The sequence below is a fragment of the Panthera leo genome, chromosome A2, assembly GCF_018350215.1.
Source record: "Panthera leo isolate Ple1 chromosome A2, P.leo_Ple1_pat1.1, whole genome shotgun sequence".
NCBI classification, from domain to species: domain Eukaryota; kingdom Metazoa; phylum Chordata; class Mammalia; order Carnivora; family Felidae; genus Panthera; species Panthera leo.
In genome coordinates, this window is record NC_056680.1 from 92,771,169 (window position 1) to 92,787,066 (window position 15,898).

Consider the following 15,898-nt stretch of genomic DNA (forward strand, 5'->3'; position numbering starts at 1 on the left):
TATATGAGTGGGAGTGATGTGTGCCTCTCATCAAAACTTCCCACACATTTTTCCCCTTTTGGCCAACCAGATGCAATGGATCTAGCATAAATTACAAGGCCATAAAATTGAAATAAACTGGTTCCCTAATGTGAAATAAGTCAGACCAGAAAAAGACAAATATGGTATGATATAACTTACATGTGGAATCTAAAAAAGCCAAACTCATATATACAGAGACTAGAGAGTGGTTGCCATGGCTGGAGAGTCAGGAAATGGGGAGACGCTGGTCAAGAGCACAAACCTCTAATTAAAAGATTAATAAGTTCTGGGGCCTAATGTGTAGCATGGTAATTATAATTAATAACACTGTATTGTATACTTGAAAGTTGCTAAAAGAGTAGAAGTGAAATGTTCTCACCACAAAAAAAGAAATAGTAATTACATAGCATGATTGAAGGTGTCAGCTAGAACCACAGTGGTAATCATTGCCCAGGAGGTAAGTGAATCAAATCAACATGCTGTACCCCTTAAATTTACACAATGTTAGGTGTCAATTATATCTCAGTAAACCTGGGGGGGAAAAAGAAATCTATAAAAGTTTCTTAAGTTGAAAAGGATGTTCACTAACTCCCCCAAATGGGTATAACTTTCTAATAGAGTAGGTAGAACTGGGCTTGAAGTTACAAAAGGAACTTATTGTTGACTGCGCTATATTCTCCTGACAGCATCGTTCTGTCACACAACTCTAGGGGACACTATTCACATGGATAATTGTGAATGATGTCCCCTGGATTTATGCAATATGGCGGCCTGAATTCCTGTTCAACTATCTCTGTTTTTTTTTTTTTTGTTTTTTTTTTTTTTTTTAATTTTTTTTTTCAACGTTTTTTATTTGTTTTTGGGACAGAGAGAGACAGAGCATGAACGGGGGAGGGGCAGAGAGAGAGGGAGACACAGAATCGGAAACAGGCTCCAGGCTCCGAGCCATCAGCCCAGAGCCTGACGCGGGGCTCGAACTCACGGACCACGAGATCGTGACCTGGCTGAAGTCGGACGCTTAACCGACTGCGCCACCCAGGCGCCCCCAACTATCTCTGTTTTAAATGGCAATAAGTTGATTTAGACTTTTCTGCATTTAAAATAAATGACAGAGTTCTCAAGGACAGTGCCATTTGGGTGAATTAGTGCTCAAAATCTCTGCTCCCCAGTGCTCCATTCCCATTGTCCTCATCACATGGTATTGCAATTTCTCTGTTGATAGGCCAGTTTTCCTCACTCAATTCCTCAAGGGTAAAGAGAAGAAGATAACAGGGAGAAGGATGTCCCTTTGCTTTTCAGCAATGAGGACACATGATGAGGGAAAGAGCAATGTGGGGAGAGTCCAGGTTTTTCTCAAGCGACTATTTTCTGAAAGATCAAAGACGTATCCATGTAGTGTGTCAGGTGGATAAATTTTGGCCTTAAAAAAGTGAATCCTCTGGCTGCCTGAATAACCATATAGAAAGCATATAGAAAACATACTGAACATTACATTAGATTTTGGGTAAGCAAAGTGTGAACTTTTACTGTATTAAACCATTATGATTTGGGAATTTGTTTTAACAGCTAATATTCTTTATACCAACTTAGAACCTATCACCCCAAAGTGAGGAGCTTTCATAACAAAACAACAAAACCTAAATTATGTGAGGTTGACATGGGGTTCAAATAAACAAACATGAGGGTATGAATGGCCAGAGACCCTTGTAATACCAGGCAAAACATTTGATAAAACTGCTGTCTGCAATAACTTGAAAGACAGGCGACTGCCTATGAGTCTGGAGCTCCAGGGGAAGTGGTTGGAAAGTGTTAGAGAGATCATACATAATGGCTACTATTGCCTGCCGTCGGCAAAGTATTGCATGTAAAAGATGAGCTCAGCTAAGAATTCGTCTGGTTTTCAAGTAATGACAGAAAAGAACAGAGAGTCCAAAGTCAGAATGCTTTTCAGGGTTGGAAAATCCGTCTCTTGGTTCACCAAATACTAAAAGATAAGATTTTAAAACACCTTAAGAAACAAGAGTCTTTTCGGCTAAGCAAGGAAATTCAGCCTTGCAGCAGATGCCAATAAGGGTGCCACCTTCCAACCAAGACACAACTCACAGTAGTCATTCTTAAGTTGAGCAATGTGAGAGTAAAGAAATAAACAGGGAAAGCTTAAGAAGTATGTCCAGGGAATTTCTATGTGAGTGGTAACCAGTATTTGGAACTTATTGAAAGTAATAGTTTAAAAACTATCAAAATTTTGATAGAATTGCCAAAGAAATCATGACTCTGGTTTAAAGAAACCTGATTTGGAAAAGTCTTACTACAGCCCTCCAGAAGGAAAGGACAATGAGATTTACACATACTGCCAGAGAGTTACACACTCTCTGCCAGTATGCCAGAGAAGACATACTCATCAAAGTCTATGTCTGATGTGAATATAAAAGGTAATGGAGGAGAAAGAACCTCCTAGAAGGAGAGCCAGGGGCCATGAGGAACAGAGTCAGGGAAATTCCTCTCCAAAAGCAGAATCAGAGCCACACAAGAAATGTCTGTATCTTCAGGCTAGGACACTTCTATAATGCTTGCTTAACAAAATTTCAGAATCTATACACCAGAGATTGTTGTGTATCTCCTACCTTTTCTTTCCTGAATAGAATTTTCTTTGTGTTTATCCTGTCCCTGCTCTACCATTACTGGGGTAGAAGAAGAGTAGTTCCCTTGTTCACCTGTCAGTGCTTCACAAGTAACCACGTCCGGCCCTTGTAGGGGGACTGCATATCACTCAGAAATCCCAAAGTAGGAACTGGATGCCATGACCAGATGGGTTGTCTGCCTTGGGGAGGGCTGGAGGGTGATATGTTCTATGTGTGAGAGGAAAATAAGACAGATCCTAAGTGGCCAGCAGAGCAAATGATCGCAGAAGTCTCTTTATGTTCACAAAACCCTCGTTTTCTCCTCCTGGGCACATGCTAGACTACATGTTCCCAACTTGCTTACATTTAGGTGTGACTAACAGAGTTTGACCAGTAGGATATAAGTGTGATGATGTATACCAGTTCTAGGTCTGGCCCATTAAAACCTCCCGAGGTGATCCTCCCTCTCCTTTCCTATCTGCTGGCTACATTCAGAGATCTGGATGAGGATCCCAAGGACCTCGGGGATGGCACAGCCACAAGGTCAAACAAACACAAACAGACAACAAAAAACTTGGGTCACTGTAGAACCAGGAAAGAACAAGGCCAGTGAAGAGGGGACCATCATCAGAGAGTTGAGAAAATTGTTTCCAGAACAAAAGAGTATAAGCTCTATCAAAGCAAAAATTGTACCAGATAAAGGTGAATAAGTAAAGAAGACTTTATTCAAGGCTACTGCAACAGAGAAGAGAGGCCAGAACCAAGTCTAGTTCAACTCCTCCACCAAAATAACCTTTAGGAGAGGCTTTAAGACCTAAGGTGGGGGTTCATAGACCACCTGTGTTTGCTAATTGCCTTACCCAAAGTAAGTAAATTTGCTTGTATCTTTATGATAGGAGTTAGTTTTATAACTTGAAGCAAAGTTGTTTACCAAAGTTAGACTTCTACTCTCCCACAGAGAAGGAGAAATGGGGGGCCTGATCTTCCTCAATGATTACATTTCAAAGGGAGGGTTCCCAGGTCCTTGAGAAAGACAATCAGGGATGTAAAACTGGCAAGAGGCCTTTTTAAAATTTTACACTGAGACTCAAAGGACATCAAAAGAATTTACAATTCCAAGTTTTCTAAACTAAATTACCTAAGAAAAGGAGGGAAGAGGCCTGGAGGAAGAAGTCTGTCTAACTAAAGTTTAGTCAAGCTGAGAGGAGCATGAAGTCCTTATTGCAAATGTCCAACAAAGTCTTAGGACAGTGGATGAAAAGAGACCCACAAGAAGGCATGTGATTGTGAAATTTCAGAATAGTGAGAGTAATCAAAGATCAAGAAGTTCCTACAGAGAAAAAGCAGGTCACATACAAAACAGAAACACAGATGACTGAATTTCTCAAAGTAATGCTAGAAGCTAGAAAACAATGGAGCAATGCTTCCAAATTTCTGAGGGGAAATAACATCCAACCTAGACTTCCATACAGAGCCAAGCCATCAAGCAAGTGTAAGGGTAGAATTAAGACTTTCATACAAAGTGTCGATTTGTTTCTCATGCCTTCTTCCTGAGGAATCTATAGTTCAATGTCAGTGAAATAGTTAACCAAGAAAGAAGGAAAAGAGGAGAAAAGAGGAGATTGCATAGAAAAGAGAGAAAGAAAAAAAGAATCTCTAGGTGCTAGTGAAAGGAGATCTCCAGAAAAGAAGCATGCCTCAGGCTGAGGGGGCCACCATTCCAGAGTGAAGCAATCAGAAAACACTGAATAGAATATCTGATGCATCAGAACATCTTGGGAGGAGGGGCACCTGGGTGGCTGAGTCAGCCGAGCATCAGACTTCTGCTCAGGTCATGATCTCACATTCAACGTATTGAAGCCCCGCATCGGGCTCTGTGCTGACAGCTCAGAGCCTGGAGCCTGTTTCAGATTCTGCGTCTCCCTCTCTCTGCAGCCCCCCCCCCCCGCCCCCACTGACGCTCTTTCTCAAAAATAAATAAACATTAAAAAAAAAAGAACCTCTTGGAGGAGATTTAGGCAATTGGTGCCAATTTGGAAATGAATTGATAGTGAATATATTAAAAACTGAGCAAGTCACAAAAATCACTGTTAACCCTTGGAAGACTAAAAAGTTGTATAAGAAAAGAAAAGTTATCATAGTACACTAAATATTTCCATTGTGAATACAGTTATAGAGTTATAATAATATAATCAGTGAATATTTCTCTAACCAAAAGTACAATATACATGTACATTGAGTGGGTGAGGAGATAGGCAGGGTCCATGTGCTGCAGGGATGGGGAACATAAGAGAGCTAAGTCCTCATCTAACATAATGGGATATCAACATGAAATTCAATGTAAAGTAGGAATCTGTAAGTTATTTAATTATTGCCTCTAACAGAGGGAAAGGGGACAACAGAGCCAACATGGACAGCTGGTTTTCGAAGAGACAGAAGTCTTATGAAATTATTATACTTTTATTTTTAAATTTTTTTTTAACGTTGTATTTATTTTTGAGACAGGGAGACACAGAGCATGAACAGGGGAGGGTCAGAGAGAGGGAGACACAGAATCTGAAACAGGCTCCAGGCTCCGAGCTGTCAGCACAGAGCCTGACGCAGGGCTCGAACTCACGGACCACGAGATCATGACCTGAGCCGAAGTCAGCCGCTTAACCGACTGAGACACCCAGGCGCCCCGAAATTATTATACTTTTAAACTGTAAGCATGTATAGTTTGATAAATCCAAAACAAAAATAGAATAAATAAAACAGAATAAAAGAGTAAGAGAGTATTTTCCTCACCAGAGAGTAAAGCATGCTATTAAGCCATTGTAGTCAAATCAATTTGTTGCTGGCATGGTAAAGGATGAATAGTTAATAAAACACAAAAAAGCTAAACCCAACTAGATTCCACTATATATGGTAACTTAATTATGAAAAAGGTGATATTTGAATTCTATAGGGAAAACATAGCTTGGCACAAACCACCACTCGTCTGAAAGAAAATAAAATCATACCCCTACCTACCACAACATATAAAAACAGCCTTAAGACACCTTAAAGACTTAAATATACAATAAGGGATTTAAATTTTTAGGAAAAATAACTGTAAGTAAGGTTTTTTAAAGAAGGTAAGATTTATTTGACTTTACAAAAACAAATTGTTATGTGGGCAAAAGACACTATAACAAAATCAGTGAAGAAATAACATGTGATCTATGAATATATGCTTGAACTTGCAGGCAATTAGAGAAAAGCAAATTAATTTTTTTTAACATTTATTTATTTTTGAGAGATGGAAAGAGACAGAGAGACAGAGCATGAGCAGGAGAGGGGCAGACAGAGAGGGAGACACAGAATCAGAAGCTGGCTCCAGGCTCTGAGCTGTCAGCACAGAGCCTAATGTGGGGGTCGAACCCACGAACCATGGGATCATGACCTGAGATGAAGTTGGATGCTTAACCGACTGAGCCACCCAGGCGCCCCAAGAAAAACACATTAAAGTAGCCATATTATGAGTTTGTACATATACCAGATTAGCCATTTTCTTTAGTGAAGCCTACTTTGATGGCATTGCCAGGAGAAGGCACTGCTAGCAGAAATGTGAGTCATTATAAGAGTGTTTTTAAGAAACAATCTGCCATTACCAGATACACTTAAAATTCATGTAGCCTCAGACTCATAAATCTCCTGCATGGGTAGCTACCACATAGAAATAAAGTGCCAGTGGGTAAGAATATCAGTACAAAGATGTTTATTGTAGCATTGTTTGAAGAGGCAAAAACTGTCAACCTCTTACAGGGTTTTTTAATGGCACCACTGATGAAAACAGCTGTTTCAATAGGTTAAACCACAAAAACTGAATCAACAGACTCAGTTCCATTTAAACACCATCTCTGACTTATCAAGAAAGCTAGTATTTCCTTTTTTACACCCTGTCTCTTGGTTTCAATCATTCACACACTTTCAAATCTCTGGACCCCATGTCAGCGAAATCCCTGGAACCCACAAAAACGGTCACATGCCCAAAGCTTTTCATCAGAAAGCAACCACTCCATTTCTGTTTTCTGCACTAACCACTGTTTCCCTTTAGACCATGCCTCCTTTAATAATATATTGCTTTGAGAGTCCAGGAAACTGAGTAATGATTATATGGCTAAAAAGCAGCCGTATCTGGTGTAGTCCTACTCACATGTGAAAATATTGTCTTTCTCTAGAAAGGCACCACCAAATTCTCAACAGAAGAATAACTCCACTTGCTTCATGAAAGTACCACTCATTCTTACTTCCTTCTTTCTGTTCTACCACTTCCACATTTCATTCAATAAATACGTACTTTTGTCAGCGGCAACCACAATAAACATAATGTTATCACAGTTCCAACTTTTGTCTTCACCCATATTGATGTATATATCTGAGAGTGGGAAGAAAGGCATAATTGTTTCTAAAAGATACTTACTGGAATAGTGAAATGAAAAATCTCATTAGCAACATATAAAAATGACCTATAAAAGGGTACAGTGACTCTGTCTGGGCCCACAAATAAAATTTTGCAATGAAATTTTAAAGGAAATGGTCCTTCCATTTTAACAGTCTCTAAAACTTCAGAAACCATTCAAAGAACAACTCCCCACTTGCCTTTGTCCAGTAGCCATGTATATAAAAGATAGATGCTAATATACCTACATAAGTAAGATTTTTCTCTAAGGAATACTCAGAAAGCATAACTCTATCAAAAATATATTAGCCCATAAAATCAAGTTACTGCTATTCATATTTGGGATCTTACTGAGAAATAAGTCTCTATAAGGTTATATCATAAGTAAAGATAATAGAAAGCATCTTGAAGAGGTCACACACAAAAGAAGCCATAATTCTCTCATAATAGGGAACAATCACATTACAGGTAGCCTTTGTAGGAAGAGATGTATTGAATGCACCATGAACTTGAGGATACTATGCCAAGGAGAACAAAGCCTCCATGTAAGTTGTCCTTTTGATTTAAAGTTATAATACCTTGCCCTCCCTCAATTCCATATGGCATTATATTTCAGCAACTCAAGGCTCTGAAGTGAGCTCATATAATACAGGCAAAATCTACCTCAATCTCATGCTTGCAAATATCCCAATTAACATCAAGCGATGTGAGCAGTGGTAAAACAACACAAGAAGCAGAGTCAGGAGTCCTGGATTCCAGGCTGGGAGCTCTCACAGACTGACCTTGAGTAAGTCCCAGAATTCATTTTTCTTTCATGCAACGTGGTTAAATTAGATGATCTCTAAGTCTCCTGCCAGAAAGTCTACAACTTTGGGGCAGGTTGTAATCAGGACTGAGGAACTTAACAGCTTCTTCAGCCTCCAAATGCAACTGAGGGCCGCCCTTCCTCTGCCCTTCATTCCCTCATGTATCTGATCTTTCTTGCTTTACACTGCCCTTTCCTTCCTCCTACTGCCAATTCCCTGCCTTCATTCAACACTGCCCTCCATTATTCTCCAGTAATAATGGTAACATTCATTGAATACTTTCTATGCACCACACAGTTCACATTCATTTTCTCATTTAATCCTGAAAACTACCTCATGAAATAGGGTAAATTATTTTCTCATATAGACCATGAATCTGAGTCTTAGAAAGATGGTTTTTCCTTCACTCTACCTCTGATCGCCACATTCCAGTATATACAATAAAGTAATGAAGCAATTATTAAACACCTGGTATGAAGTCCTTGGCCACAGTGACCAGAATAAAAGGATCACATGGTGAAGGGTGAATAGTTAGTAAAACACACAAAAAAGCTAAACCCAAATAGGTCCTGCTATACATAGTAACTTAATTATGAAAAAGGTGATATTCTGTAGGGAAAGCATAGCTTGGCACAAACCACCACTCATCTGAAAGAAAATAAAATCATACCCTTACTTACCACAACATATAAAAATAACCCTAAGACACATTAAAGACTTAAATATATAATAAGGGATTGAAAATTTAGGAAAATAACTATAAGTAAGATTTTTTTAAGAAGGTAGATTTACTTGACTTTATAGAAACAAATTGTTATGTGGGCAAAAGATGCTCTAACAAAATCAGTGAAGAAATAACCTGTGATCTATGAAGATATACTTGAACTTGCAGAACTTGCAGGTAATTAGAGAAAAACAAATTAAAATTAAAATAGCCATATTATGAGTTTGTACATATATCAGTTTAGCAATGTCTCAGCTCACAGCTGCTGTTCATGATTCTTAAACAAATCTTTTAAGTAATGCCTGAGGTTAAAGTGGGGCTGTGAAAGCTGCTTGGGGAATGGGGTGATTTCTTCCCTCCTACAGTAACCTGCATAGATCACGGTTGTGCTTCAGCTGTAGCAGAAGCTTGGGTGTGATGTGTCTACTTTGACCAAGGACAAGATCCCCATACTCACAGAAGCTAATATTCAACAGGTTAGGAACCAGAGAAAAACACTTTGGTCACGAAGACTTTGTTCCCTTTTTAATCAATTGACTATAAACTGCTCCAATTTTTCTATGCATATATTTTAGACTCACTAAGATGTTATGAAAGTTAAGGGGAACTATCAGATGCATCACATTGTTGTTGCAAAGAAAAGCTTTGTGCGCTTGAGCACATTATCCTCTCTAAGCATCAATTTCCTGATTTATAAAATGAAAAAAGTACCTATTTTCAAAGAGTTTTATGCACATTAAATAAAATAACTTCTATCACCTCTTAGCTGTTAGAATGGCTATCACCAAAAAGTCAAGAAATAGCAAGTGCTGGTAAAGATGTGGAGGAAAAAGGAACCCTTGTGCACTGTTGGTGGGAATGTAAATTGGTGCAGCCACTGTGGAAAACAATATGGAGGATCCTCAAAACTTTAAAAAAAGAAGTACCATAGGATGCAGTAATTCCACTTCTGGGTGTGCGTTTGAAGAAAACAAAAATACTCATTCAAAAAGATATACACCCCCCCTGCTTATTGCAGCATTATTTACAACAGTCAAGACATGGAAACAACCTAAGTGTCTGCTGAAGGATGACTCAATAACTAGAGTGTGGAATGTATGTGTGCACATGCATGTGTGTGTGCACACTCACGCACAATGGAAAATTATTCAGCCATAAAAAGGAATGAAATCTTGGTGGGAATTGTTCCTTTCTTGCTCCAGCCATCTTGGCAGCTGCTCTTGGTTGGGTCCATCCAGCACCTAAGGCAGGAAGATGGTGGCCGCCGCTAGGAAGACAAAAAAGTCACTGGAGTTGATCAACTCTAGGCAGCCACTCATTACAAAAAGTGGAAAGCACATGCTGGGATTCAAGCAGACTCTGAAAATGATCAGACATGGCAAAGTGAAACTGGTCACCCTTGCCAACTACTGCGCATCCTTGAGGAAATTTGAAACAGAATACTATGCCATGTTGGCCAAAACTAGTATCCATCACTACAGGGGCAATAACACTGAATCGGGAACAGCACGTGGGAAATACTACAGAGTGTGCACTCCAGCTATCACTGATCCATATGATTCTGACATCTCATTAGAAGCATGTCATAACTGACTGGTGAAAAGTAAATCATGCAAAATTTTTCTTTAATAAAACTAGCCAGAGCTTGTTTAAAAAAAAAAAAAAGTGGGGCACCTGGGTGGTTCAATGGGTTGAGCGTCCGACTTCGGCTCAAGTCATGATCTCACGGTTTGTGAGTTTGGGCCCGCATTGGGCTCTGTGCTGACAGCTCAGAGCCTGGAGCCTGCTTCGGATTCTGTGTCTCCCTCTCTCTCTGCCCCTCCCCTACTCACACTCTGTCTCTCTCTATCAAAAATAAATAAAATGTAAAAAAAAAAAAAAAGAGAAAAGAAAGAAAAAGAAAAGGAATGAAATCGTGCCATTTACAACATCATGAATGGATCTTGACGGCATTATGCTAAGTGAAGTAAGTTAGACAGAAAAAGACAAATACTGTATAAGCTCACTTATATGTGGAATCTGAAAAAAAATTTAAAAACTGAGCTCATAGATATAGGGAACAGATTGGTGGTTGCCACAGGTGGGAGGAAGGGATGGAGAACAGGTGAAGAGGGACAAAAGGTACAAATTTCCAGTTATAAAATACATAAGCCACAGGATATAGTGTGTAGTGTGGTTACTATAGTTAATAATACTGCATTGCATACTCGAAAGTTGTTAATAGATTTTAAAAGTTCTCATCACAAGAAAAAACATTTTTTGTAACTATGTATGGTGACAGATGTTAACTACACTGACTATGCTGATCATTTTTCAATATATCCGAATATCGAAACATTATGTTGTACACCTGAACATAGCATAATTTTATAGGCCAATTATACCTCAATAAAAAATAATAACTTATGGAAATGCTTGAAATGGTAAGAATTTGGTACCAATAAAATCAGTGAATATTACATGTAGATAGTAAAGGATAGTATGTAACGATACGCATATATATGTATATGTATATGTATATGTATATGTATATGTATATGTATATACACATAAGCAAACATAGATGATGTTCAGACACACACAGGAGTGAACATACTGAATCTGATGCCTACTATAAGCCTCATGGAAATTCTTAAAAATTTTTTTAATCTCTATGTATTCTTGAGAGAGAGAGAGAGAGAGAGCCAGGGAGGGACAGAAAGAGAGGGAGACACAGAATCTGAAGCAGGCTCCAGGCTCTGAGCTGTCCGCCCAGAGCGGGGCACGGGGCTGGAACTCAGACACCATGAGATCATGACCTGACCCTAAGTCGGTCGCTTAACTGAGCCATCCAGGGGCTAAGCCTCATGGAAATTCTTTAGACCTTGGAATATGCGCAGCTATCATAATACCAACACAATCACAAAAAATGCCATCCTTCTCTCTTACAGTGAGTTTGAAAAAATCTGGTGAAACAATGTATGCAGAAAGCAGCAGAGGCAGATGCCCTGGGCTCTTCATGTTCACCACAAAGGGCTCTGGCGCCACCGTGTGGCCACATAGCACAGCAGCCCACCACTGAATCAACTCTGCAGAAGCTGTGAAGTCTGGACTTTGCAAAGGCCCCCTTTCCACACTGAGAAAATGAATATGGTTTCCTTGGTAAGAACCCTATCCCGCCTCAGACGGTAACAGTGTATAAAGTTCGCTTTAATTGTCCACCAACTTATTTCTGTGTTTTGTGTTGAATTATCCCAACTGACCACTCTCCCTGTGAAGTTCATGATGTTCTTAAGGATTCTGTAGCTGCCCTTATCAGGAGAGATAAGCATGTTGCATGATGGACTAGAACATGATCAGGAAAGAGCTATAATAGAGGTGTGTAGACAAAAATGAGGGCGTTGGGGGAGGCTAACTTGAATACAAAAGCAGAACTAAAGACAGGCCGACAGCAAAGGCTGAGTGGGAGAATTCAACTCAATTTTTTTTTTTTTTTTTTTTTTTTGAGCTGCAGTTACTATGAGTCATGCTCTCTGCTCAGGGCTAGAGATATGAAAAAAGCTAACACTTTAACAAGCTCACTGAGGAACGAGAAATCTTCAGGAAGTCCTAAGGAATCAAAACCAATACACTTAGAAAACCTCTGGTTAACCCAAGGAAGCAGTGCTTTGGGGGAAGAACCCTACCAAGTTTATAAAGCTAATTTCTAGACATAAACATGTTGCTAGACAAGAGTAAACTTCAATCGATATATGCCACTTCTGGTTTTGGAGAGAAAACAAAATCTTTCTTTTTCCCCATGAAAAAACTTTCACTCTTCAGAGGCCAAGTTCAAGAAACATCCACTTCTCCACTATATTTTCTTTTTTTTTTTTTTTTTTTTCTTTTTTAATATATGAAATTTACTGTCAAATTGGTTTCCATACAACACCCAGTGCTCATCCCAAAAGGTGCCCTCCTCAATACCCATCACCCACCCTGCCCTCCCTCCCACCCCCCATCAACCCTCAGTTTGTTCTCAGTTTTTAACAGTCTCTTATGCTTTGGCTCTCTCCCACTCTAACCTCTTTTTTTTTTTTTTTTTTTTTCCTTCCCCTCCCCCATGGGTTTCTGTTATGTTTCTCAGGATCCACATAAGAGTGAAACCATATGGTATCTCTCTTTCTCTGTATGGCTTATTTCACTTAGCATCACCCTCTCCAGTTCCATCCATGTTGCTACAAAAGGCCATATTTCATTTTTTCTCATTGCCACGTAGTATTCCATTGTGTATATAAACCACAATTTCTTTATCCATTCATCAGTTGATGGACATTTAGGCTCTTTCCATAATTTGGCTATTGTTGAGAGTGCCGCTATAAACATTGGGGTACAGGTGCCCCTATGCATCAGTACTCCTGTATCCCTTGGATAAATTCCTAGCAGTGCTATTGATGAGTCATAGGGTAGGTCTATTTTTAATTTTCTGAGGAACCTCCACACTGCTTTCCAGAGCGGCTGCACCAATTTGCATTCCCACCAACAGTGCAAGAGGGTTCCTGTTTCTCCACAGCCTCTCCAGCATCTATAGTCTCCTGATTTCTTCATTTTGGCCACTCTGACTGGCGTGAGGTGGTATCTGAGTGTGGTTTTGATTTGTATTTCCCTGATAAGGAGCGACGTTGAACATCTTTTCATGTGCCTGTTGGCCATCCGGATGTCTTCTTTAGAGAAGTGTCTATTCATGTTTTCTGCCCATTTCTTCACTGGATTATTTGTTTTTCGGGTGTGGAGTTTGATGAGCTCTTTATAGATTTTGGATACTAGCCCTTTGTCCGATGTGTCATTTGCAAATATCTTTTCCCATTCCGTTGGTTGCCTTTTAGTTTTGTTGGTTGTTTCCTTTGCTGTGCAGAAGCTTTTTATCTTCATAAGGTCCCAGTAATTCACTTTTGCTTTTAATTCCCTTGCCTTTGGGGATGTGCCGAGTAAGAGATTGCTACGGCTGAGGTCAGAGAGGTCTTTTCCTGCTTTCTCCTCTAAGGTTTTGATGGTTTCCTGTCTCACATTCAGGTCCTTTATCCATTTTGAGTGTATTTTTGTGAATGGTGTGAGAAAGTGGTCTAGTTTCAACCTTCTGCATGTTGCTGTCCAGTTCTCCCAGCACCATTTGTTAAAGAGACTGTCTTTTTTCCATTGGATGTTCTTTCCTGCTTTGTCAAAGATGAGTTGGCCATACGTTTGTGGGTCTAGTTCTGGGGTTTCTATTCTATTCCATTGGTCTATGTGTCTGTTTTTATGCCAATACCATGCTGTCTTGATGATGACAGCTTTGTAGTAGAGGCTAAAGTCTGGGATTGTGATGCCTCCTGCTTTGGTCTTCTTCTTCAAAATTACTTTGGCTATTCGGGGCCTTTTGTGGTTCCATATGAATTTTAGGATTGCTTGTTCTAGTTTCGAGAAGAATGCTGGTGCAATTTTGATTGGGATTGCATTGAATGTGTAGATAGCTTTGGGTAGTATTGACATTTTGACAATATTTATTCTTCCAATCCATGAGCAGGGAATGTCTTTCCATTTCTTTATATCTTCTTCAATTACCTGCATAAGCTTTCTATAGTTTTCAGCATACAGATCTTTTACATCTTTGGTTAGATTTATTCCTAGGTATTTTATGCTTCTTGGTGCAATTGTGAATGGGATCAGTTTCTTCATTTGTCTTTCTGTTGCTTCATTGTTAGTGTATAAGAATGCAACTGATTTCTGCACATTGATTTTGTATCCTGCAACTTTGCTGAATTCATGTATCAGTTCTAGCAGACTTTTGGTGGAGTCTATCGGATTTTCCATGTATAATATCATGTCATCTGCAAAAAGCGAAAGCTTGACTTCATCTTTGCCAATTTTGATGCCTTTGATTTCCTTTTGTTGTCTGATTGCTGATGCTAGAACTTCCAGCACTATATTGAACAGCAGCGGTGACAGTGGGCATCCCTGTCATGTTCCTGATCTCAGGGAAAAAGCTCTCAGTTTTTCCCCGTTGAGGATGATGTTAGCTGTGGGCTTTTCATAAATGGCCTTTATGATCTTTAAGTATGTTCCTTCTATCCCGACTTTCTCAAGGGTTTTTATTAAGAAAGGGTGCTGGATTTTGTCAAAGGCCTTTTCTGCATCGATTGACAGGATCATATGGTTCTTCTCTTTTTTTTTGTTAATGTGATGTATCACGTTGATCGATTTGCGAATGTTGAACCAGCCCTGCATCCCAGGAATGAATCCCACTTGATCATGGTGAATAATTCTTTTTATATGCTGTTGAATTCGATTTGCTAGTATCTTATTAAGAATTTTTGCATCCATATTCATCAGGGATATTGGCCTGTAGTTCTCTTTTTTTACTGGGTCTCTGTCTGGTTTAGGAATCAAAGTAATACTGGCTTCATAGAATGAGTCTGGAAGTTTTCCTTCCCTTTCTATTTCTTGGAATAGCTTGAGAAGGATAGGTATTATCTCTGCTTTAAATGTCTGGTAGAACTCCCCTGGGAAGCCATCTGGTCCTGGACTCTTATTTGTTGGGAGATTTTTGATAACCGATTCAATTTCTTCGCTGGTTATGGGTCTGTTCAAGCTTTCTATTTCCTCCTGATTGAGTTTTGGAAGAGTGTGGGTGTTTAGGAATTTGTCCATTTCTTCCAGGTTGTCCAATTTGTTGGCATATAATTTTTCATAGTATTCCCTGATAATTGTTTGTATCTCTGAGGGATTGGTTGTAATCATCCCATTTTCATTCATGACTTTATCTATTTGGGTCATCTCCCTTTTCTTTTTGAGAAGCCTGGCTAGAGGTTTGTCAATTTTGTTTATTTTTTCAAAAAACCAACTCTTGGTTTCGTTGATCAGCTCTACAGTTTTTTTAGATTCTATATTGTTTATTTCTGCTCTGATCTTTATTATTTCTCTTCTTCTGCTGGGTTTAGGCTGCCTTTGCTGTTCTGCTTCTATTTCCTTTAGGTGTGCTGTTAGATTTTGTATTTGGGATTTTTCTTGTTTCTTGAGATAGGCCTGGATTGCAATGTATTTTCCTCTCAGGACTGCCTTCGCTGCATCCCAAAGCGTTTGGATTGTTGTATTTTCATTTTCGTTTGTTTCCATATATGTTTTAATTTCTTCTCTAATTGCCTGGTTGACCCACTCATTCGTTAGTAGGGTGTTCTTTAACCTCCATGCTTTTGGAGGTTTTCCAGACTTTTTCCTGTGGTTGATTTCAAGCTTCATAGCATTGTGGTCTGAAAGTATGCATGGTATAATTTCAATTCTTGTAAACTTATGAAGGGCTGTTTTGTGA

General features: G+C 39.2%; 1 pseudogene; it reads left to right on the top strand.

The window, feature by feature from the left end:
- The first annotated feature begins 9,849 nt into the window (after window positions 1-9,849).
- On the top strand, window positions 9,850-10,202 carry LOC122213168 (annotated as a pseudogene).
- Window positions 10,203-15,898: the final 5,696 nt, after the last annotated feature.